Source organism: Micrasema longulum, unplaced genomic scaffold (genome assembly GCF_059751315.1).
Source record: "Micrasema longulum isolate JH-2025_06_02 unplaced genomic scaffold, ASM5975131v1 h1tg001615l, whole genome shotgun sequence".
Classification (NCBI taxonomy): domain Eukaryota; kingdom Metazoa; phylum Arthropoda; class Insecta; order Trichoptera; family Brachycentridae; genus Micrasema; species Micrasema longulum.
The window spans coordinates 117827-144003 of record NW_028278796.1 but is presented as its reverse complement, the minus strand read 5'-3'; the positions used below and the strand labels follow the sequence as shown (position 1 = coordinate 144003).

The 26177-nt window shown below is 31.9% G+C and overlaps 1 long non-coding RNA gene across 1 annotated transcript in view; it reads left to right on the top strand.

Annotated features, from left to right (window-relative positions):
- Nucleotides 1-274: 274 nt before the first annotated feature.
- LOC148274611 (uncharacterized) overlaps nucleotides 275-26177 on the top strand; it is a 138221-nt gene continuing 112318 nt past the window's right edge. Inside the window, exons 1-2 of the long non-coding RNA XR_015824254.1 lie at nucleotides 275-411; nucleotides 630-871. This is a non-coding gene — a long non-coding RNA (uncharacterized LOC148274611). The remainder of the gene's footprint in view (nucleotides 412-629; nucleotides 872-26177) is intronic.

The following is a 26177-nucleotide window of genomic DNA, read 5'->3' as shown; positions in this document are numbered from 1 at the left end:
ATAAATCTTAGTTGTAAATAGCTTAATACACGTCCACCATAGAAGTCTAATTCAAATTATCAGCGACCAGTATCAGTCCTAATTGAAGAAATCCCGAAATTGATTCTAGAGTGAAAATAAATAATTCGCCCCCTGATCGGCCGCATTCATTATGCAAACGCGTTTAACACTTGCGCCGGCCGCGGGCGAGGGGGCCCGCCACCTGTCGCTCGGGGCGCGTGCGCCGCCCGCGCCGCGACGCCGCCGCCCGCCGCGCCGCTCGCCGCTCGCGCTCAGTCCAAGCGCGGACATCGTGCGGAGCGCACACCTCGCGCCCTCAAATCTCCGGAACATTTTCTCGCGAGTGCGACCGTCTTTTGTTGACTTTTGTCGGGGGTTCACTTGGCCCGCGTCTCGAACCGCCGATCAAGGGTACTCATGAATTATTATGCCCACGTGTCAAATGTATCCCATTCTGGGCTACTTTGTACTTACCTAATCCGAATGTGTAAATTGTTTTATTTTCGGAAAATCACACACTGAATTTCATTGTCACATAAAAAATCACACAAATTTTTATTATTCTTACGCTACATTTTAAGTTTATTAGAAGTCGTATGCATAATATAAACGTTCCGAAAATATCACAGATTTACAGATTTGTTTTAAAAAATTGTGCGCGGAATAAAAAAGAACTATTTCTAAAATAATCCTTTGATAATTTTTCGAAATGACATAAAAATAAATTGTACTGTTTTATGTTCGAAACAGCTGTTGAATATACTGTGAAGTGATAATTTAAGTTAAAGTATGTAAGTGGACTGACGAAGATTTTCAACAAGAGTATTTCTTAACTGCTGACCATGTTAGATAAGAGATCGAGTGATTTAAGGTATTTAATTGGATGTTTGTGCCATCGATGTGCTTTTAATTTTAAAACGTTTAAGGCTACAATGTTGGGGCTTTTTACTAGCCCTTCAAAAGTTCACCAAAAATAACTTCTGCCTAACTGTGTGTTTTATTCAACTAATATTTTAAGAAAATATCTATTAAACCTACATGTACTTTCACTGTTGTTGCTGTTTCATAGAATATTTACTACAATATATTTCAATCTATTTTTAAATCAACAAAACCTCAAATACTATTCCGCATTTCTTACGAAGCGTAAAAATCTCATTTCGAATAAAAGAACAATCAGAATTAGATATTATACAATTCTGTCCCTTATAATTTCATGGCTTTATGTTAATGTTATTATAATACAGAGTATTACACATCAAATGGATATTATTCCAGTCCGCGTGTAAGTTTTATTTTCCAGGATATACGTCACATCTGACAGTTTTATCAGCTTGACTTTGGCCGTCATCCAAATGAAAACAATCGTACCTTCTTTTTCAGAAAATGAAAAGCTTTTCAGATTTTGTGTGTTTTATTTTGAACGTTTTATTGTTTTGTTTTGACGAAAAAATTGACTTTGATGGACATTTCTGTATAATTTTCCGGGGAGGGTTTTGTCGCAGACAATTACTCATAAAACTCACAAAAATGTATTTTCAGGGTAGCGGAAAAACGAATTATAAAACATTATATTTGCCTCACACGCATAATCGTATGCATTTAATTGAACTTATATATTTTTAAAATGACTTAAAGAGTTAAGCGTTTCATATTTGCACTTTTAAATAATTACATAGCATCTAAGAGGAAATTGTAGTTGTTTTCGTTTGAGCTTCGATAGTGCAGTCGACTTATTTCGTTAGACAATACTATGTGCAATAAACAGTCAGGATATGCTGGTGTATTCTAGAAGCTAACTTAACAAGTACAACAAACAAACAAACTTACTAACTCCCTAAAACGTGTTTATTGCATTTATCATTCGGATAAAATATTTGCGCCAAGTTCGAAAGCTCCTACTTTGACCATTAATTTTCAAGTTATGTTGCATCTAATTTAGCATCTAACCTTTGTTTGAACAACCGTTTTCATTTAAAACCTGAATTACTTACATTATTTTTTTTATTTTCGTGTAGTGTTACATCTAAATTAGCAACATACCTTCGTATAAACAACCGTTTTTATTTAAAACCTGAATAACTTTACATTATTTCAATTTTTCATGAAAGTTACAACGTTAAATCTTTAAAATGTTAAGTTCAAAAATTTTTGATCAATTATACAAATTCAAAATGTATTTTTAATAGGGGGGAGGTAAAGAATATTTTTTTTAAATGCGTTGTAATAAATCGAATTAATTATTTTAAAAAGGGATAAAAAAAACATGAATTATCATCATCGTCATCATCATCATTTCATATCCGCTCCTTAGTTGGAGCATATAGTATCCACAAAAAAGGACTTAGTAAGGTGCAACAATTCGCATTCGTAGAGGAGAAAAGGTGTTATGCAGGTGTTATACATGCGGAATTTGGTTTTCACTGATTAAATATCTGATCTCTAGACAGCCTACATGCTGTAAAATGTGGCGTCTGCTACTCCTAGCCGCACACCCATTATTTTTGAAAGCTGCCATTTTCTGTGACATATGCTCCCAGGTAATTGAAACTTTTGACCCTTTCGATGGTTAAGTTTGAAAGTCAGGAGATTTTAAGCATCAAGACACGAAGTTTTATACATTACGTGGGTTTTGGCAATATTGATTTTTGAACCCAGACAGAAGCTTATAAATACTTAATATTTTTTCTATTCCTTTGGGACAGCGAGTCAATTTTAAGCATATATTTTAGCAAAAACTTAATGAATATTTTTCATTTTTATGTGTTTTGAAATTATTAGAGCCTACTGAGTAAATCGAGGGGAATTTCAGTCAAATATCCTAATAATAACCGATATCCGTGTGCACATTAAATTGTATATATTAACAAACATTGAATGTGACTTTCGTTTTTTTTTCAGTCATCATTTTTTATTTATTCATTTGTCACATGAGCGAACGAATATAAGAATAATTTCTAACTATTCCGAAAAATCTCGAAAATTCAAACAAAGACATGCCACCGAGTAACATAACTCGTTTATTATTAAAAACATGTCAAAAACTGTATGAATATTTTGTTATTTACAGTTTTTCATATTTATGTATTTAAGTACAAGTCGCATAATTAATGGGAAAAATATAAAAGAAAATAAAAGAACACCATCAGTGGATTATGAATAAGGAGAGAAAAGTACAGAAGAGATAGAGATTTTTATGATATTTTTTTTAATTGTTTTTTAAACATCGACAATATTAACATTTTATGTACTATATATAACTTGTATTTTATGGTATTCTGGGCACTTTATATCATGTTCTGCCTCGATAGTTGACAATTGTGTACATTGTTCCAGTGCAAATACTACACCCGTTACTATGGCCACTCAGCCAGTTTCCTGCCGTAACTAACAGAAGCGGATATTTGTTCGGAGAGTCAAACCCTCTTCACTTACCACCTATTACAGTACTTACTCACAAAGGATCTTTAATAATGTATACGTAACAGTTAAGGACTTCCGTTTATGTACACATCCACGTTCAAAACCCCTTTTCAAATAAAAACAAGAAATAGGATAAAACTTTTCACTCAGTTTTCCCATATTAAGTTCCTTTTGCACCCGTTCTCATTTGTTTGGTGTAACATAACTGAATAACTACCCTTTCAGGGGCTATTGGATTCGATAGGAACCTTAATCATCCCTCAAACAAAATAAACACGGGGAATAAAATATACTAAAAAATAAATTACTACAAATTCAACCCTTTTTATGTTAATATAATACCAGCACAGACAAACAATTGCGCTTCGTTCAACGCGTATGATAAAACTGTACTAAGTACTGAAATCATTTCTATTTCCTGATGAAATGTTACGATCGTAATCTGAGATACTTAAAAATTATTTGATTAAATGCAATTTTAATTCATTCTTGCTTACTATACAAAATCTTAACATATTTTAATTAATTGAAAACAGTTACTTTTGTATCTGAAAGTTAGTGCTTAAAGTACTAACGCCTCGATAGTTCATTGTTCAGGGAGGAAAATCAATTGTTCTGTAGCGATTTTTCTCCTAAAAAGTCATCACATGCATATTTTTCACTACCTTAAATAAAAGGTTTATTTTCGTTACAATTCAATCTAGCATATTTTTGACTCAAAAAATATGAAAACCATTTTAGATTTTATCAAAATAAACATTAATTTTATAACTTTTGTTATTGAAATCTTATTAACCGCCATTTTCATAATACTTTCCTCAACGGCACTTTATAAAGTGATTCTATGAATACAGATTTTATTTTTTTCTAAAATCTAAGTTTAACAAGTCCTCACATATTTCTGATGTTTTATGATGGTTTAAGGAGTAGGTGGATGCAATTTTTTTTCACTCTCACAGTTTTATACTTTTGCTGTGAGAAATCCCATGGCATAGAGCCTGCGACCGCAAATGCGCATTCACGGAATTTAGTTTGCTGATTGCGTACAGGTACGATAACTTTTGTTACTGCCATAGATGTAATTTATGTAAGCGTAAGACGTCTTCCAGCCACAGGAATGCAGATTTTCTAGGTTTTACGGAGCAAATTATGAAATTATTTATAGGCACTTAAACCATCAAAGTTTGTATTCCACTCTTTGTGAAAAACGTAGCGAATGTAATTTCTTCTTTAAAATATATTTCAAAACACTTTGCAACGTTCACTTATCTGCTATGTTTGAACATCCACATTTCCTCAACCCTTTCATCTGTTGACTTTGTGAAGTCAACAAGCTGAAACATTTAATGATGTCGGTAAAATCCATCTGGCTGAATTAATTCACCTTTTAAGCAACGCCTGAAAAAACTTTTTTTTTAAATATTTATACTAGTTAGTTTCATCAACAATATGTTGAGTATGTTCAAACGTTTGTAGATAAAGTTGAGTTTCACTTCCTAAAAAATATTTAAGGTTGAAATTTTACCCACCAACCGACAGGTCATAATTTCTGTAAATATTTTGACATCTATGTTTCCTTTTTAAAAATGTTTCTCCTCTCTGTTGCAATAAATTGTATAAACAAGCTTATTTGTGTATTAAAATTTTATCCAAACTGTTGGTACAATCAAGTTATCTTCATTGTTATCAAGTTATTAGCTCTTGAATGGTAAGTCCATAATAAAAACTGCGAGTTCACAATCCAACTCTCATTTCTTAAATTTTTTTTCGATGTCGAAGTAGTACTTACAGTTAAACTATAAAATATTATTATTTTTATTACAACGCAATACTTCATTTCAGCCCCCGTAGGTTGTTGGTAGCTCAAGCCTCGCAGCTAGAAATAAAGCGTCGTTCTAAAAGTTGAGCGTACACTTAAGATTCGAGCTTTTAATCGAACTTTGACAACCAGAAAGCTCTCATTCCTAAGTTTCTGATGAGATCGTCTTAATAGCAGATATTATATCCAAATTTCAAACAAGTTACTCATTAGATTTAAAGCAGCCGGTTAGACGAGCCGTTTAATACATGAACGCCTTTATTCACTGACGCCACAAATCCCGCTTAATATTGCAGTTGGCTTCACGCGCGTTTTAATTAATGTTTATATAATACAGCGGGCGTCGCGGCGCGATTCCCGTGACGCCGCGACGCCGACACCCTCGGTGCCATGTTCCGTGTACTAAGTACACGCTGTCTATTGGATCTTATCACCAGAGGTCATCAAACGCAATTTAAATTCACACAACGATTGCAAGAATTAAAAATTATGAAATATTTTACTTGTAAATTGTATTGAAAAACTCAGGTGGGTAAAGGTGTTACGAGTATGTGGCAATAACTAAACGCATAGATATCTAGGGTGAAAGTTTTTCAAACCATTTAAACTATTTTTTGTTACATAACACCTTCAATCACTGTATAAATTGGTTTCCTGCAATTTTTAACGGTAAAGTTGGCTTTGTGTAAAAGAGCCATGTACAAAACCTTTTAAGTATATAAAAAATACACATCATAAAAATAGCTAAATAATACCTTCAATTGTTGAACCAAACTGTCCCGTAGTAGTGTCGCGGACTCACACATCATAGGTCTGAAGTTCAATCCCCACTCTGCCCTAAGTTTTCGTTTTTCAATTTTTATTTATTTGTTTTTTTTGTCATTTTTTTTTTTTTAAGTTTAATTTAATGTTTATTTATTTATTATGCACAGCTTAGCAACTTTTATAAATTACAAGAAAAAATGCACCCACAATGGTTTTGATTAATTATGTAAATGAATGCCTCATGTCGGCTTCGTGGTGTAATGGTCAGCGCATTTGCCTACCGTGCGTGAGGTCTCGGGTGTTTTTTCCGACATGGTTGATATAAAATATTTTTTACGACGATATTTTTACATTAGAATATTTCATAGTCCCCAGACTGGTACCTGAAGCGTAAGACTGATCACCTTACCTTCATGTAACGAAAATGATCGAGATACGCTGTGATTCGTGTACCAATACAGTGGCCTATGCACTATTAGGTGTGGAAAGGGAATGATGACAATGATGCAAAAAACTAAGTGTTGGCTCTTATACTTAACACATATACTGTTTATTTTTGTAGGTCAACTTGTCGCTAGATAAGACTGTCTACGCTAACACATCTTTTTCACTGCGGTGACTGTATGAGCGTAGCCATTCTTGTCTGACAACGTTACGTGCAATAAAAAAAGGGGGTTTTTATTTAAATTCAACATTGATTTATAAGTGTGCGTATTCTCTGTATATCTTTTTAATTTTATATTTAATTTGTTATGATGTACATTTACGTATTCACTGCAATTGATTTAATAGTATTACAATAATAAACTAACTTAATACACTTCAATTAAATATATCTAAAAAACTACATTATACACAAATTCGTATCGCTATCCCTACCATGCAAATAGTATTTCGCTTGAAAAGACTTTCTGATAACTCATTATCCATTTTTAATCATTTATAGTAAAGGTTGTTTTGAGTTCTAGTTAGTCTCACCTTAAGAAGCCTGAAATCACCTCTACTTTTCGTTCCAAAACTATGGAAATCTTTATCGTATTGTATACTTTTCATCATATATCTAGAACGCAGTCTATTTTTCAACTTACAAATAAAAGTCAAGAGTATTGAAAAAAAAAATCTTTTTAAAATCGAGGATATTGAGTTTCTCTGACATAAGTTGAATTTTTGATTTATAAATAAAATATGACATTTTGCTCTGAGGGAAAAATTGAAAGATAAGCTGGTTTAAGTATAACTAACTGCACCATAATATAAACATGTTTTTAAATAAATTAATGAACTTTAAATCATTTAGAGGTCATTGCATTAGACGACAACCCAAAACGCTTATTTTTTCATGGTGACAAACATGTTTTTTTAATAGCATATAAACGTATGTAGGTTGAGTAAAATATTCGATTGTTTGACTAAAATACTTGTAAGTACGTTTTTTTGGAATACATTATGTCTTCGTATTTTATGAAACGAGTAGGAACATTTCTATCTGAACACAGGTGGCATGTTTTTTATCCATTTGTTTAAAATGTTTTTAAATATTATTTGTGGCAATGTTTCCCCGAACGTTTTGATATTTGTAAAAGTCAACACGCGAATCAGTGGTATTTTAAATTTCTACAGTACATCTTTGTTTAGAAGCTTTTTTTTTGATCAAATGATGATGATCATTAAATATTCGAATGTTTTTTTCAATCGATATTTTTTTATTGTTTTATTCTATATTACAAAGTAATTCAACCAAGATTCATACTAGAAAACATACTTTTGGAAGGTATTCAACTATACAATTTCACATGCATATAATATATCTTCTTTTACACAAAATAGATAGAATTATGGTACATTTGGTGTTTTTTTACAAAAATATGTTAAATTTTTTTATACAGTACACAATACAATGAAAAAATGGTTGTACGTGTGTACTTATTGACTAAGATTTATTTCTAAGAGATTAAGATCGCAAAAGTTGGAAGAGTATCATGCAAATTTTTTTATTTTAATGACGCTTGTCTTTTACCATTTTTATAAATTTGGTACTCATTTTTAAATTTGGAAAATTGGGTAATAATTTATGTTCATTTTTATATATGCAAACGGCAATGTTCTTATGTGTGTCCTTGATAAACTAAATAACTACTGGACCAATATACGTGCATGCTTTTTTTTTAAAATGAACAGCTTTGGCCTGGCCACGTTTGTAGCTCTAAAAATTTCTAATGTGTTGAGTAGAAAAAAGTTAGGAACGTAAATATAAATATTTTATTCATTGTTCACCGTGGGTGGGTACATTTGTCGAGAATTCATTAAAAAAAATTGGAAGTATATTATTTTTTGTACATATAAATAGTTCGTTTTTGAATGTTTACAAACAACATTCGTTTTTTATGGCTACCAATCAGATTTTAAATTTATTTCTGTTCACTGGATTATTAGTAATGCTAAAATAATAATAACTGACAGTCAATACATTTTTGAAAATTGTATTCCTACATCAATTGCACCCCTATTGTTGAAAGAGCATAGTTTGAAATTTGCAAAAAAACTTTATTTAAAAATGAATTATTTAAACATTTGGAATTCCGTCATAAACAAGTACTTAAGTACCTACTTACCTATAAAAAGTTACATCATCTTTTTTATGCATTTTGATTTTGAATTAAATTTTAATCTCACGTCAAAACTCAGGCGACGGTTAAAGAAGACTAAATACACATTGGGCATGTCTGATCGTTTGGGGATGAGTTGAGTGTTATAGTTTTGAGGGCTCAAGGTACATTATATGTACTAATAGGTCAATAGTTTAATTTAAGAAAACCAAACCTGTTTCTATGGTTACATAAAAGCATTATTAAGCTAAGTTTTGATAGTTTATTTAATGATGAATGTTAGTATACTAAGTAATCTTAAGTAGAAACGCAGTCTGACTTTTCATCATACATATTTTCTCCATAAAAGCGTCCAGCTTTTTCTGTTGTCTTTGGGCGCATGATATACGAATATGATAACTTTTTTTATTAAAAACGCAAATAAAAACAAAAATTCAATTTCATTCAGATCCTGTCTTAAAAACAAAACAAAATCCGTTCAGTTTTGAGTTGCGAAAAACGGGACAACGAAACGTAGATTTTGTTCATTTTTGCTGGGCATAAAAGGCACAACATGCAGTTTCCTTTTTCGCACAGTATCTGGGAGGCATTTGCAGGACAGTGAAAGAAAAACGATGTTGAAATACTTATTACAAAAAAATCCTGTTAACGTTAATGTTCATGATTTCTTTGCGATATCCTTTCATTGTTTGTGAATATTTCATTTCTTATCAGAAAATATTAATAATAATCTGCGTGTTCTTAAATTTTCTCTCCTTGGTTGGTAATTAAAGCTTCCAGTAAGATCGTTACTCATATTGGGTAGTATAATTTTCCATTCAACAGAGGAGCGTCGGTGTAAACGCAAATTAATTTGGACGTCTAACAATTTAGGTAACACTTATAATTCTCATTGCTCTTTTAACCGTCTGTTTGATTTATTTTAATTAGTTTAATGATACCACTTTAGGCACACTCTGCAAAAGACAGAACATGCCACATCTCATTCGAGGATGTGCTTTACAAACTGCCCATAAAACTGGATAGTCGTGGCAGTTTGTATTTCTAGTGGCTATTATCAAAGGTTTTAAAGGAGTTGTTATCAGTAATGGCCATTGTTAGCAGTTTGGTCATTGTAAACACAGATTTAAACTAAATTCACTTTACAATACACTGACAATGTGTAGTTATTTTGCTGGCGTAAAAAAACCATGGGTACTGATGAAAGCAAACAAAATAAATTATAGGCGTAACTACTACCATAAAGTAAAGTATTAAAATACTTTAAAAAATATGTACGCTTATAAAAATAATTAAAGTTTACTTTAAACAAAACTGTTAACGCATAAACACAAAAAATCATCCTTTACCCTCAGATAAAATAAGCGAAAACGCTAAAAATGCTACAGCTGTAGGCATTATTAAAAATCTTAGAACTATGTTTTTTTGCCTTAATACTGAAGATAATTATATTATTATAAAAAACATTATAAAGCCAATAAAACAAACATAAAAAAAATTCTTTTGTTACTAACCACTTGAGGTCCGAGACTCGAGTTGAGAGGTGAAAAGGCCATTTTTTATTATTTTTTTTATCAAAAGCAAACGAAAATTAACATATGAATTATCAAGTCCTACTGAACTGCATAAAATGGAGTTCGTCAGCAGGTGCTTATATTTAAGGTCTAATAAATATATACATAATCTTATTTCTTTAATTCTATAAACATATAAAAACTCTTATTACTATGAAAAAAAAGAAAAATATGTACATCGAAAATAAAAAATTATCCAAATAAAAAAGAAAAACACAAAAAAATCTTAATATAAAAAACCACGTTCTAAAAGCCAGATTCTCAGCAGGCGTCTTTCTCTTGAACCAGATAAGTTTTTTTTATTTTTAATAGTTAATAGGAGCATATTATCATTTTTTGGTATATTGTAATATAGTGTTTTTTTCCCGTATTTATTATTGAAATTAGGGAGAGTTAGTCCATAAACACTAGTGAACCGAGTATTATATACATGCTACAATTTATTTCTGTATTTAGATTGAGAAGCATGCTGAGAAACCAGCTTGGACCATAATAGGCTCTAACAGATAAAATATTTATAGATTTATACAATAAGGATATTGGAATATCATGTCGCTGACAGTAGAATTCTTTTTCAATTAATAATTTGATCATTGAATTTTGTAAGTTATGTACAAGGTTTATATTTGTATTACTGGAAAAAGCCCATGAGGTTATAGCGTATCTTATAATTGATTCTGAAAGTGACAAATAAATTATTATTAAAGTACTATCAGGGACATAATATTCCAATATATTATTCAAATACGAAGAAGAAAAAGAAGAGTCCCGAGACTAACCTGGCCATCAGACTTACTTATTTTTGCTTTAAAAATTATGTCGATGATAAAATGAAACCAAAATGATAAAAAAAATGTTTTATTGACAAAATCATTACATAATTATTATATTACTGAACTTATTTTCAAAAATAAATAACTTAACAAAATATATACTTTGAAAGTTAATTTAATTATGAATAATCTTTTTTGGTAATTCACACACGAGAATTTTTGACGGAAAAAAATATCCTTTAAAATCTGTCAAAAAAATACTATACTCGTATATAATGCATTTGCAGTAAAAAAATATAGGTACTAGAGAATTGTTTAAAAGTGTTCCCAGTGTAAAAAATCAGTTACAGTGTCAAAAAAATATTTCTGCAAGTACCCAAGGCCACTAGAGTTAAAACAGAAATAATAAGTTGTCATTTTTCTGCGTTTCTGTTATATTTTTATGTTTTTTGCATGTGAAGAATGATTTTTCGCTCACCGCCACCGCCAAGCAAAAATATTATAATTTTGTATTCAGTGCACGCAAAACGAAATACGATAGAATGACGAATCGATACCAGTATCATCGGTTGTTATGAGGAATATATTTGCATCTCCCACGTGTATCAGAATAAAACTTTTTTTTCATATCAGAAATCAATACTGCCGAGCATAATACGAGTATATAAAATGTATGTTTGGCTGTCGTAGAGCCATTTCGTTTTCCTGGTGAATTCATCGCTGTATTTGCAGCTTCATTTCTTTGTTTATGTTACCTTGAAAAAGTCCTTGTATAATTTTCTGTATTATTCGTTGTATTAGGTACTTTGTCGAGAATTCTGTATAGCGCAATGCTAACTAACTTTGAAACTCCGAAGAGGCTTAACTTTGTTTAAGTTCTTGCCCATGAACTACACAGAACTAATATATCTTTCCCAATTTCACTTTAGTGCAGGATTAATTATTATAGAAGACACAGAGAGTTTACAAAGTAATGAACTACAACGTGAGTGGTAATTATTAATTTTACAGTCACAATAATTTTCGGAATATTCTATCGACGGTTTTCAATGACGAAACCTTCATAACTTTTTAACTAAACTTATATTACGAAGAATTTTTTTTCAATAATTGATAAAAAATATTTTACACTGATTGTTTCAGATTGAATTTTAATGATCTTTTACATTCAAATTTTCTAACTACAACGCCCCTTTTTATAAGTCACAAATAGATCAATCCTCTAATCATGCATGTAGCACCGAGTTTTTCAAGGATATTAACTAAATCAATTTAATTAAGTCACAGTAAAAGGATTTTTAGTAGGTAGGTACTACGTTTGACTATTTCAACACCAAGGGTTAATAACGTTTCTTCCCTTTGGTGGGTTTGTATACCAATACAGTGCCCTGAGCACCACTAGGCGTAAATAGGGAAATGACGATGATGAATAGCTGGTTGAAAACGCTAGTTGCATTTTTAAAAAAAGGCTGTTTTAGTTTTTTTTGTGACTGCTGTTTTTTTCTATTTGGAAATTTTAACTTTCTTTGATGCAACTTAAAAAACAAAACGATAAAGACTGTATAACTTTATGTGCGTACTCGTGAATACATTTTTTGTGGGTTGCTTTGTTATAATGTATACTTTTAAAGAAAAGTTTTAAGTCTTGAAGACAGTTAAAATTCTAATAAGAACGAAAGCAAGTAAAATAGTTTCGTATCTCTAATATTTTACGATGCAAAATTTATCATCTTATCATGTGAAGGAGATCGTTACAAGTTGAATAATCGGCGCCTTCGCGATAGTTTGTAACAACATCAATTCCATTCCTGGTCGTTATTTACAATACGTTTGTTTCTCGCCCCATATAATTTACTCTTTCCTGACTTCCCTCCCCTCCAAGGCATGTTTACAAGTTTCGCCTAAGAACATCCAGAAAGGCTTTAAATGGCCTACAAAGGGGAGGTTTTATTTATTCTGAAAGTATAATTGGGTTCAATTCTTACCAAATCTTGGGTACTACATAGGTCTGCTCAAAGATAAAAGAATCTAACGCGAGGATCTTCGTCAAGTAAATGAATTTATAAATTGAGCTTCCTACGTTTTTAAAATACAGGGGTCGGCACTCGAAGGGTTACCAATTAAACATTCTGTAATTTTGTCAATTTTGATTTTTTAAACATAAAAACTTCAGTATTTCGTTAAAACTTTTTGATTTAAAAAATATATATATTGTTCGATGCAGCTACTTTTAGCGTGGATAAAAGCATCGAGTTTGTTCAAGAAGGCACACTGCACGAATGTGGGCTGATGGTATTTTGTATCATTCTTGGCGAAGAGCAATCTAAAAGGCGTCGACCGTCTCATATTTACCGGCTGATATTTTGGCCTCTAAAATGAACCATATGGAAAAGTCCATTGGGTTTAAGTTCGAGGTATAAATAAGAAGGCCACAGCTGAGACGAAATGAAGCTGGGATTTTTTTCTTGTACAAAACGTTGGGTTTCACGGGCTTTAGGGAATGGTGCGGAGTCTTGTTGAAACGTCCAATAGTTTTTACCGATTTTCTTACATCCTCAAGGTAACAACGCATCATTTCAAATCTTTTTATTGTAGATTTGTTTATTTACCTTTACGCCCTGTTCAATGAAAACGAGTGGTGAGCGTCTTGTGCCAGTAACAGCCTCCCAAACCATCACTGATGTAGGCACTTGCTTTCGTAGAGCAATTCACTAGTGTTAATTTCCTTTGAATTTGCACTGTAACCACACACGATCGTTTTTTTGTTTACATATTGCTGAACCGTAAAAAAAATATATAAGAAAAGACCAAATTGCCTAGTTCGCCGCCAACTTGCAAGTGTTTTAACACCTTTGCTCTTTGTACGCGAACTAACTTTTGTGCAGGCGTTAAATCTTGCACTTTTTGTATTTTGCAGGGCTTTAAACATAGTTAATTTTTTAATATGCGTCCCGTGCTACGAGCAGACACATTGAGTTTTTTCGCCCATCGAACTGCGCTTTATCTTGGATTACATTTATTCTGATCTTCACCTTTTGAACCATTTCTGTCGATGTTGCTGTTTTTGGATGACCATCTCCATGGCGATTTGTTATGCTACCAGTACCATTGTAACGTAAAATGGTCCGATACACAAACATTTTTTTTTACATGTATTTACATTTCGTATTCATCAATAATGGCTGGTTGCGATTTTCCAACCGAATACAGAGCAATAACACTGTTCAGTTTGAAGTCTATTTCGATAACTTTTTTTAATGTGACGCAAATCGATATGCTCAGGTAGAATTATTGACAATATAACAGACTGACACGTGTCAAAACATGAACTCACTATCATTAGCCGTTTGGTTGCTACAGCAGCGTAAAGTTGGTAACACTTCGAGCGCCTACCCCTGTATATATTTGCCTTAAATATAAAAGACATTTTCATTAGTATGTTGTATCATACACATCTTTAAGTAACAAAACTTTTAGATGTTTTTTATTTCCACTCCTAAGATTTACACGGTCATTCAGATTACCATTGTGTTTTACTAGATTATTATGTGGATTTTATATTGCATTACAGTGTCCATTGCATGGACCAACGTAACACAGATTTAAAAAAAATGTTTTTTTTAAATATTTATCCAGGAACACAGTTCAATTTATATAAATGTGTTGACACGGAATACAATTAAATGAAAAAACATTAATACGATGATTAATTTCAGTCAATATTAATTGTACGCTTTTTTATTCAATTTACTTATGAATATATGTTTTAGTGCTTGGCCACAGTGGCGAGCGTTTGCGTCAGCGGAGGGCGTGAGACAGCAACTCACGCGCGGCCACCGTGCTCGATTTTTCACGTGATTTGTGAGGAAGTCAAACCGGTTTAAGAAGAAACGAAAATCTTATTTTAGTTTAGATGTTTTAGATAGGAGTTTAATTTATTTATATTTCTTAAATGTATTTATTTTTGCTTTTATATAAGCTTTAATTTTATATTTAAGTTTTGGGATCAGGAAAAGTAGTATTCGTATTGAAATAGTATTCTAGACCCCATTTACAAAATTAATGTACATATTTTAAAGTTGATATATGAACACTAGATAACCAATCATCGTGCAGCTACAAAGCGCATGGACGAGTGAAATTCCAGGTTAAAACAATATTAATAAATTTATAAAATATAGAGCATAGTAGTAAATTGGTCAAGTGTTCATGTCAAGAAGTAAGCAATAAAAAACTAAATAAATCAAACACTGTTTCAACTCCATGGTTAACAAAGGGAGATAGATGTCCGAAAAGAAGCTTTTGTAGACAGTAGGTAGATACCGTCGCCATATGGCTCACTGGCTGCTAGATAATTTCTGGAAACGCACATGTGTAGTACTGTTTAATGATGCACTGTTTTTTTACTAATTTATATATAATCGCAAAACTACTTGTTTGTAGGTTTTTGTAAAAAAACTGTTTGAAAAAAACGAATAAAGTCTTTGAAAATCAGTCCGATTTCGGGGGTATGTAAATAATATGAGTCTTATATATATCTGTCTTGTTTATTTTATATCTCCCTCTTTATATTGCTGACATGGCCGCATTAGGTCCTCGAAGGTGATTTATGTAAGATTTCAGTAGAACGACCGGGTTTTCCTTCTCCTTAAACAAAACAAACGCTGACAGTAGAACCTCCCGCAAGCTTCCTACCTACGACCCCCCTTCGCCGTACCTAACCTGGAATGATATCAACTCATTGGTCCCACAAACACGCCTGTATAGAGGGATCTAGGGAACGAGTATACCTGATATATCTTCTCGAATGTTACGCGTGTGTCACGTGGAGGAAATATCCAATATATTTCAATTGATTTTTTACGCAAAGTGATTTGGCCATACGTTTTGTTGGGATTCACGGAATTGTATATTTCGAGTTTATTGTAAGCTATACCTTTTTTTGATTTCCCATTCGTGGATTTAATCAACTGTGAATTCTTACAAATTGAAATTCCTTCTCTGGCTGGTACCAGTAATTTACTCTCCATTCCTACGTAAAAATATTTTTTATAGTCTGTTAATAAACACCATAAAGTTTATAATACAAAAACTACTCTATTTTTTTTTTAAACAAAAATAAACATTTTCATATACCTACATTTTTAAGAATTTTCCTTAAACTGGATACACAAATAACTACCATTATTATTTATATATTTATTTTACAATACGCCCAAGAGGCATTTACAAAAAATATACAGGTAAGTACAAATATATTAAGTAATAATTAAAAAAATTAACAACACATTTTTTTTGTATACAATGTAGAAACAAAAAAAAACATACTGCAATGCAAAATAAAAAATGAAATTTTGAATAATAAAAAAGAAAAAAAAATATGGCCATTAGAAAAATGTTAAAATTAAAAAGCAAATTGTAAATAACTTAAATAATTTAACCAAAAAATATATATTTATGTATTTATGTTAATCTGCTTTGCCTCATCAACTTTATTGAGAATTTTTTTGTAGTTAACGGCGTGCTTAAAAACATGCTAAGAATTTGAGCGATCACAATGAACAATAATGAACATGCTTAAGTTATCGCAGCTATAAGTCAACGCGTGTGTAAACTCTAAGTCAACGCTCGTGTCGGTTTATTTTTTGGTTTACTCGTAAAAAAATACAGTTCACTGGTAAAAAATCGGCGTTTACTATAAAAAATAATACAATTTATTGCATTTGCAAAATAGTAAGGAGTATCTAATACAAAAAAATTAAAATTTAATTACAATTACTATGGCGACTGTTATTCTTGACATTGGCTTGCCAACCACCGACGCCGGCTAAATGCAATAAATAGCGTGATAAATAATAAATATTTTATTGAAAATAGCAGTTTTAGAATATTTTCCATATTTACATTGGTGAAATTCAAATATGTGATTGCGCAGCACGATTATACATCGCGAAATATAAATATTTATATATTTCATATTGGGTGTTCACTGATGTTCATCGCGAATACGATAAACAACCATGGTGTGAAATTGTTATCACGTCGCTTACTAGCACGTCGATAGTTATCTGTGATTGAGCTACTGAATGTTATAGGATATTTCAGTTCAATTTTCATCTACTTCATGAACTATTTAAATTGTAAATTTTTGCACGCGTGATAAAAATTATTACAATACATACAATACCAAAAATTAACAAATATTATATTTTGATTTGATTTATTAGTATGTGATTAGCGTGTTTTTTAAATTTTTTTTTAACTCAACGCCCCCTATTTTTTTCTGGATCATCTACTGCCCCCCTAAAAATATTCAATGCCCACAAGGGGAACATTATTGCCCACGTTGAGAACTATGGTTTAGAACATTTATTGATTTATATTCGAAAAATAATATTCTTTTAGTTTTACTTATTGTTAAACATTTTGCTTTAACTTACTAAATAAAAACTTACTTTTTAAATAAAAAATATAGTTACCTCTTCAAAAAATTGCTTTAAATGAAAACTTTTTACAATAATTACATATTTTTTTTGCGTTGCTTCTTTTATCAGGTATTATTATTGTATATTTTCTTTATTACAAATCACATTTGACTGAATAATGTAAAATAACTTCGTTGTTAACTTAAATAAAAAATCCCACAGATAGAATTTATTTCAACCCATTGTTAGGATTTTGCATTGTCCTTTTACTAAACAATCATTTCAGCTGATGTAAATTTGTTTGTGTTTTGATACAAAATAAATTTTCAACTTTGCAGTTATTTATCAACTATACTAGATTCATATTATTGTACTCGAATCAAAACATTGTTGGTAGGTTGTTAAAAATAGTTAATGATAATATTATATTTAGCAATGTAATATACATAAAAACTATTTTTATTTGAAAATAAAGTTGTTAATTCTATTTTTAACCTTACTCAATGAAAAATATCTAAAATTTATTTAAAATGTGCCTGTTTTGTCCGCCTCGTGACGTAACGGTCAACGCGTTTGCCCACCATGCGACAGGTTTTAGGTTTGATTCCCGTCATGGTTGATATGAAATGTTCATTAAAAGGGGTGTTTTAACGCCAAAATATTTCGTGGACCATGGACTGGTAAGGTACTGATTATCTTATGTTCGTACAAAAATAATCAAGATACGCTGCGATTGGTGTACCAATCCAGTGCCCTATGCCCCATTAAGGGCGGAAAAGGAATGATGATGATGATTCTATTATGTATTATCTTCGATCTGAAATATGAACATTATTAACTACTTTGTAGAAAAATAATTATCATTATTCATAGAGCACTATTCATAGTCAATCAAATGCGGCTCATTTTGGTCATCTGTCACATGAAAGTAATGTGATCAGTCCAGGAACAATAAAATATTGCAGTTGAACCTTTAAAATCAATATTTCATTTCCACCCTGCCAGGAATCGAACCCTGGACCTCAAAAATCGTTAGGCACATAGTAGGGCGCTCCAACCACTACACAACGGGGCGTACTTATTTTATTTACTTGATTAGGGCTTTAACCTGAGAGCAGCCATCGAGTTGAAAACACCCATTCCGGTTCAATTTCACACACGAAAATCTATTTTTTAGCCGCCTGGATTCAGAAAACCCTTTTTTTATTTGTCTAAAAATACTACTTCTGTTTTATACATAAAGCAGTATTATTCACAGAAAACACTACATTACTATTAGTACTTACACATGCTCTCCATAGTTTTGGATTAAGAAGTAATATACTCAATAATTGATAAAAAAGTGAGATTTTTGATCGATGATCAAAAAGAAAGCAATGGAAAACCAGGAATTAGGTTTTTCTCGGCATTTTTTAGTATGTAACCTAATAACCTATTTTAGTTTTTACCACATTCAATTTTCACGAGTGACCGGGTTTTGTAGTGATAGGTGAGTAAGATTTCGTTTAGCCTCCTAGCATTTTTAACGATGCCTAAATTAAAAACCGTCAATACATATTATAATTTAAAACAAAATATGTGAGTGATTCATTCTATGTATAAAAATTATTGTTATGTATATATTTATATACATGTAACGAATTTTTCGTCTTCTACCCGAGTAACAAGAGTTCGAGACATTTCTTTGAAATTATGTTTTCCCCTTTGTTTAAAACATAGTACCTCATTAAGGCATTACACTTCGGAACATGCCCATAAAACACGTGTCTAGCAGGCGGCGCGCACACGACACGTGATCTCTATCGATTGGTTTGTGTTAAGCATGCTGCTCAGACGACGATAGTCATCAGTCAAAAATAACTACCTACAACCCTAAAAGAACACCCCTATATTCTCATTATTAAAACCATTCAAATTGAAAATTAAGCCTTTTTAATTTGAAACCTAAAGTACCCCTCGATAGCTAGCGTAAAAATTTAATCAGCGCAATTGCCTAGCTAGAATGCTAGTACATTTAAAGCCGTTTTTTGACAGGAAAGTTTACTATATAATTACTTTAATTTATTTCAACATACGTTAAATCAAATAAAAAATATAACGTCGTTGCGTCTGTAATATATGTTAGGAGAACTTTTTTTTTGGGTATTTTCATTTTCTCATACTTACATACATAAGTGTGTGCATTAAATATGTTATTAAGATTTTTGTAATAAACAAAACTATACGCACAAAAAATTCATCAAAAGGGATAATACTGTTTTATTCATATGCTGATTTGCAATCTGTGTGATATTTTTTTATGTGTCTTTTTAAGTAATGTAATATTAACATTACTTTTTTTTATTCTTAAATATTTTTTTAAGGCATTTGTAAAACATTTTTCGATTCTTTTTTGAATAGGTTAACGAACACCGACACAATTTTTTATATAATTTATATGAAATATAAAAAAATCTGTTAAATGCACCTTTTTCTGTAAACTTAAAAAAAAATCTATTGTAAATTTCACCAAGAACTCAGAAATTTATTTGAATGTTTTATTGTTCTTGCTGGTTAGGCGGAGAATTTTTTTTCTTGCATTTAATTTTTACAATTCAAATCACTGAATGTACTTAACTTAAGATATACGAGTGTTAGTGTCTATTTACATATTTTTAAAATTATTATCTTTTTTCTCAGTATTATACAAAAAATCATGACCGTTTGTAGACTAATCATAAGTTGTACTATGTCAGTCATTTTTTGATGATAATATTGTAATCATTTCCGTCATTCACGCCGTCCAAGACAAATGAAACGTCTTTGCAAAATTTCACTTATTTTTAAAACTCTTATGTCAATTTTGATGGATATCAAATCCGGGCCTTTATTTACTTTCCCAAACGCGCTAATTCAGCTCTAGCAATCCCAAAATTATCATCCAGTATTTTTTTCAGTTCTATTTTAATCAATAATAACCGTGATTTGAGAAATTTTCTATGGACTAATAGGTTAGGTTTACAGTATATATGCCATATTTAATATTATATATAGTACCGTAAGATGGGGTGGAGTATTCAAAACAATTTTCAAATAAATTTGAAGATGGGGTGGGGTATTCAAAACAATTTTCAAATTAATTTTACATTTTCTTATACCTAATATTAGGATATTATTTATAATCTAATCAGGCTCCATATTTTAAAAGAAAACACAGGAGGGGCATTTTCAATGTTCTTACCAGTTTTGTATTTTTGAATTTGGAAGCATTTGATACTCCGCATTGACCATCTCCTCGGAAAATTATCGATGCGGATTTTATTTCTTCCAAGATTATTGTTGTAATTAAAGCGCTCCACATAGATAGCAATTGCCGCGTGAGAATCGGTAGCTCTTTGACTGATTGGTTCGGGGTCTCCACTGGAGTGAGGCAAGGCTGCGTCCTTGCACCTTTCTTATTCATCATACTGATGGATTTTATGTTATGCAAATCAATACCACCGGATCGAGGTATATAAGTGAACTCTCTCCCTAAAGTTGTGCGACTTGGAGTATGCAGATGATGCAGTCCTTTTTGAAAAGTCTGCTGGTGGTTTTAAAGGATATTGTTGACAAATTAAACTTGTCTGTGTCTTAATATTCATACGAAAAAAACTCAGATTATGCGCAACAAATTCTGTCCTGACCCTGATCAGCCTCTATTATAATGGACAGAGGATTTGAGAAAGTTGACAGCTTTAAATACTTGGGAGTACACATAACTGACGATAGAAGCATGCATAAAGAGCTCGCAACCCGCCTAGGAATTGCTGGAGTAACTTTTAACATGATTCGTGTTGTCTGGAACTCTAGTCTATACTCGGTCAAAACGAAATGCCAATTATTAAACTCTTGTATAATTTCAGTTTTCCTATATGGGTGCGAATTTTGGCACCTTACCAAAGCTCAAAACACCAAACTTCTGAGTTTTGAGAATAAGTGCTTAAGAAGAATATAAGGTACAAGGTGGTTCGATTTTATAACTAACATTGAAGTCCAAGAACGGACGCAGCAGCCTCCTATAACGAGCATCTTGTAGTGGACCTGGCTTGGACACGTGTTGCGCATGCCTCAGGAGAACCTAAACCCAAGCTGCCTCTTCTTTAAACCTGCGGGATCACGCCGTCCTGGAAGGCCGTCAATAACAATCTTTAGACTTTATTCGGCGGAATTAAGGGACGCTGGATTGACATGGGAAGAAGCGAGAGTGCTGACTGGCGATAGGGTCACCTGGAGGCAACTGATGATGTCCACATGCTCCACTTAGAAGCGGATGTGAAAAAGAAGAAGACGAAGTATTCAGAATTGAATTTTTGTTAGACCGTTTTAATTTTATTAAATCTCAAAGAAAAACAACTCTCTTTAAAAGATATTTCAGTCATAAAACATATGATTAGTTTTCTGAAATATCTCATCGAAATGCTTATCATGGATCAGAAAATCATTTTTCTTTTTACAATTTTCTACAAATTATTGCTGACAAAATCGAATAAAACAGAAGGACAAATTAAGAAAAATATGTTTATAAATTAAACCGTAATGAAAAAAAAATTAAATCAAAACAATAATAAAAAACGTGTTTTGTACGAGACCTATTAAAATGATGGTGTATTAAAACATTACATTAGTTAAAACATAAATGTTTTCTCTTCAGAGCATCGGAGTTTGTCTTTTAGTTATATCGCATCATTTTAAATACATCCTGAAACAACCACAATTTAGAATAATTTTTTTAATGCATGAAGGCTATTTGAAACAATTAATATTCAATAAAAACCATAATTTTACTCAGTTGGGTCACGCATGTGGCTATTCGGAAGGTGTTTCAAATAACCAAAAAGTTCATTTCAAATAGCTTCACTATAAATTAGATGACGTTAAAACGCAACCTTAGATGTTATTGTCATTTGACAAACTGGGTAATAATAACAACGTTGTCAATAATTACAATGAAGAATAATTGTTTCTGGTGATGAGAGAATTTTTTTTATTCCAAATTGCCCAGCGATTCCAAATGGCCTTATCTAACGGTACCTTCAAATTCATCATTATTAAAATGAGTAATATTTTTCACCCCTTAATTTCGATACATTCGTCATGGCCAGACGTGACTAACTGTGGTATTGAAAGGAGAACACGCCCTTCGTTACTAAGAGGGGATCATTTATAAACAGGGATGATTATATGGGGCTTTATGGTAGTCCGTACATAGGGGTCGCATTTTTTTTATATTAAAAATTATTTCTTTATGACTTGAAAAACGTTTCTAATTTTTTTCGTAAATATGTTTGATTTAATTGATAAAATTTTCTTCTTAGTCGCTGTCGTCGTGACTTAGGATCGTGACATTGACTGCGCCGCACGCAGTACGCCAACTACTGAGGTGCCTGCCACTATCCTGACCTGATCGGTCCATCTTGGAGAGAATCTAGTTCTTCTTCTTTTTCCTTCCACGCCACTGACCACAACCAGTCGCTCCAGGCTATTTTCATTGCTACGCGCAAAGTATCCAAAGAGTTAGAGAATGCGTCTTAGTCAAATATTAACCAGAGTTATACCGTTAAGGTTCAACTCCCAACGGGCGGACTCATCGGTACATCTAGCTGTCCACGAAATTCAGAGCATGCGTCTCCAGCACTATATTTTGACAGCGTCAATTTTTCGTCTTTTCACTGATTTGATGTGGTACACGTTTCTGCAGAATATAAAAAAATGGAGTGGACCAAACTCTTGACGAACTTTATCTTGGTACTGTTACCCGCGCTTCTATCTTTCCAGATTTTACCGATCTTAGACATGGCGTTTTTGGCAATCGCTATGCGACTTTTGATATCTCCTTCACATTTTAACAATTGATGGAATATGTTTCTTTCATTAAGCCTTCATTCTATATAACTTATATTGACCGCATTGAGTCTGTCCAGCACGGAAAAGTGACATGGTCCCGCGGATTACAAAGAAGCAATAATTAATTATTCCTATTTTGAAATATACCAATATCTTAATAATTTGTCTTCATTAGAGATACATAGAACGGCGATGGACCTTACGTGAATTTTCAACATACTTAATACTATAAGTGATGTCCCTTTTTTTAGTGCTCATTTTAAAATTTGGGAAAAATGGACGAAACTTATATTGATATCTAATTTAAATGATTTGTTCTCTTAATTCAGTTATTTTACCTCTGCCAATATTTATTAATGTTTCACAGATATTTCATTCATTTTGAATGACGTTCGTGCGTACAACCCCCAACCATGCACTGACGTCACGTGGCACCCTCAACCTCCCCTACTACAGTCGTATAGTACCGAGCGCTAGCGTTGGCATAAACAAAAGAGAGATCCTCTCACCGCAGTAAAATATTATTTTTCCTGGGGTGCTTTTGTTATTTTGTTTAATTATTATTCTGATTTATATTTTTACACGTGCTACTCCTTTGTGGCGCTAATTAATTATACAATACTGTATACTTTTTCCTTTGTCTTAAAGTTTTTTCTTGTTAATTGCGATTAAAGCATGATAGGCGAATGTGCCAACCACTATACCACAAGGTGGATATACTTTTACTTGGCTACTGTTTTCAAGATTTTCACCGTAGAGTAAACAAACACTTGTTTAGCATTCTACTTCCATTGGGAATGAATTGATATTAATATTTCTTTTTTTTTTTCATTTAATTAATTTATTCATTTAAAATTACATTTGTTTACAAATTCATGAACTGTATATTTGAGATATGGTTAATAAAGTAATAAATAATATGACAAAATAACAGTAAGTTCTAAATCAAATAATTTCAAAATAAACGAACGGATATCAAAATATATAAAAGGCAAATAAAAGTATGAAAAGAAAGCAGATTACAACATTTAAAAAAGATTTACTCTTAAATATTTTAGAGTCACTGGACTGAATCGGAAGCGTCAGACTGGTTATTTTTCCTTCGTATATCGAATAATCAAACCATGATGCTCTTGAGTCACCAAAACAGTGCCTTTTGCCTAACTGAATGCGGACATGGAAACGATAATAATAGTGAAATAAAGTAAATGCGAATTTTGTCAATCGTTTTACAAAAATTGCTGGGCTTTTAAATACAAAAAGTAAGTACAGATAATTCCTTTATTATTTATTACATAATTAAAATTCGAAACTGGTTAGTGAATAAATAAAGATAAAGTTATTAATGCCGTCAAATAAAATAAGCAAAAAAAATAGAGCCGTACTTAGAGATACCATTAATAAAAAATAATCTCGCCGCTTTTTAATTTTGTTAGGTACTGGAGTAAATAAATATTTAATATTGAACAAGAAATTCAAAAATTAATAAATAACTAGCATTTTTTAAATAAAAAAATGTGTGGAATTCCTTTGGTTCCTATAAAAAGTCTGATTCTCCGCGATAAATAAAGCCATCTGAATTTATTTTTTGATGTTTCTGTAAAATATCAGTTGTTTATAAACAGTCGAAAGTAAAATATGTTATTCGCTTACAAATATGTGTATTTTGTTTTATTTTAAAGTCTTAAAGAAACGTCATAAATAAAGGATAATAAGTCCACGGTTTTATTACTTTTATCATATTTCTCGGTTGTAAACATGTGTCGATAAGGGACGTGAGAACCTTATAACAATTGCTTCTCCTCGGTATTAGATCTGAACTGTATCACAGACTCGGGCAATTTTTCCTTTGACAAAAGTATCACGCCCTGCCTTATAGAAGAGGGAATATTTTCGTGTACGCAAAGGGATATAAAGTCACCATAGCTAGCACATCCCTGATTTTTATTATCTTCGCGTCATGCCAAATGTCACTCGTGACGTGCTACGCGGTAATAAGTGTACAAAATCAAGGTTTTCCTTTTATAAATCATATTTCCAAACCTATCCGCTTAAAAAATTCCAAGCCTATTTAACTTTTTATTACGACCAGTTACTTATTTTTCCTACCGAAATTCACTATAACAGCGTTGTCACGCTACATTTGAAAACGTATTGAATAATGCTGAAGTATCGATATATTCATACATATTAAAACATTTTTATTACATCGAAAACCAATAAACGTAATTGTATTGAATTGCATTAGATATTATTTTCTGGTATTTTTGGGTCATATTTTTTTATATTTTGTATTAATTAATATAGTTACACAAAATGATACTTGTTTTTTTTTCTATCACAATCCACTTTTTTATATTGTAAATTTATTACTTTTTTCATTTTAAGCTAGCAGCTTAAATATGATATGCTAAAATATATCTCAACGAAAGTTAGCTGTTGGCGCACTTTAACTTTTTCCGAAACAAATCTAGTCCATGTTTGACTCCATTAAGACTGCACATTGAGATCAGCTTTTGGAGCAGCTTATTACAACCATCGACAACCCTATTGCTCAGAAAATGCTTCAGTGGTTTCAGATAGAACCTCATTTTCTACAGCCTGAGAGTGCGGCCTCAAAGACGAGCGTCTTGTTTAAACTTGAACATGGGATCCAAATTCGGGCAGCTATATTGATTGTTGAGTATCTTGTATGTCTCTATCAGATCACTCCTTGCTCGTCGTTTCTGCAGCGTTGTGAAACCGAGAGTTTCCAGTCTCTCCACATATGGAAGCCGTTTTAGGCTCGGCGACAACTTTGTAGCATGTCTTTGGACTCTTTCCAACAAGTTGATATCCTTAACAAAATAGGGATTCCATATCTGAAACCCGTATTGGAGATTAGGTCTGATATTGATTTTCTATAGTTTTAGTAGCATATTTGGTGA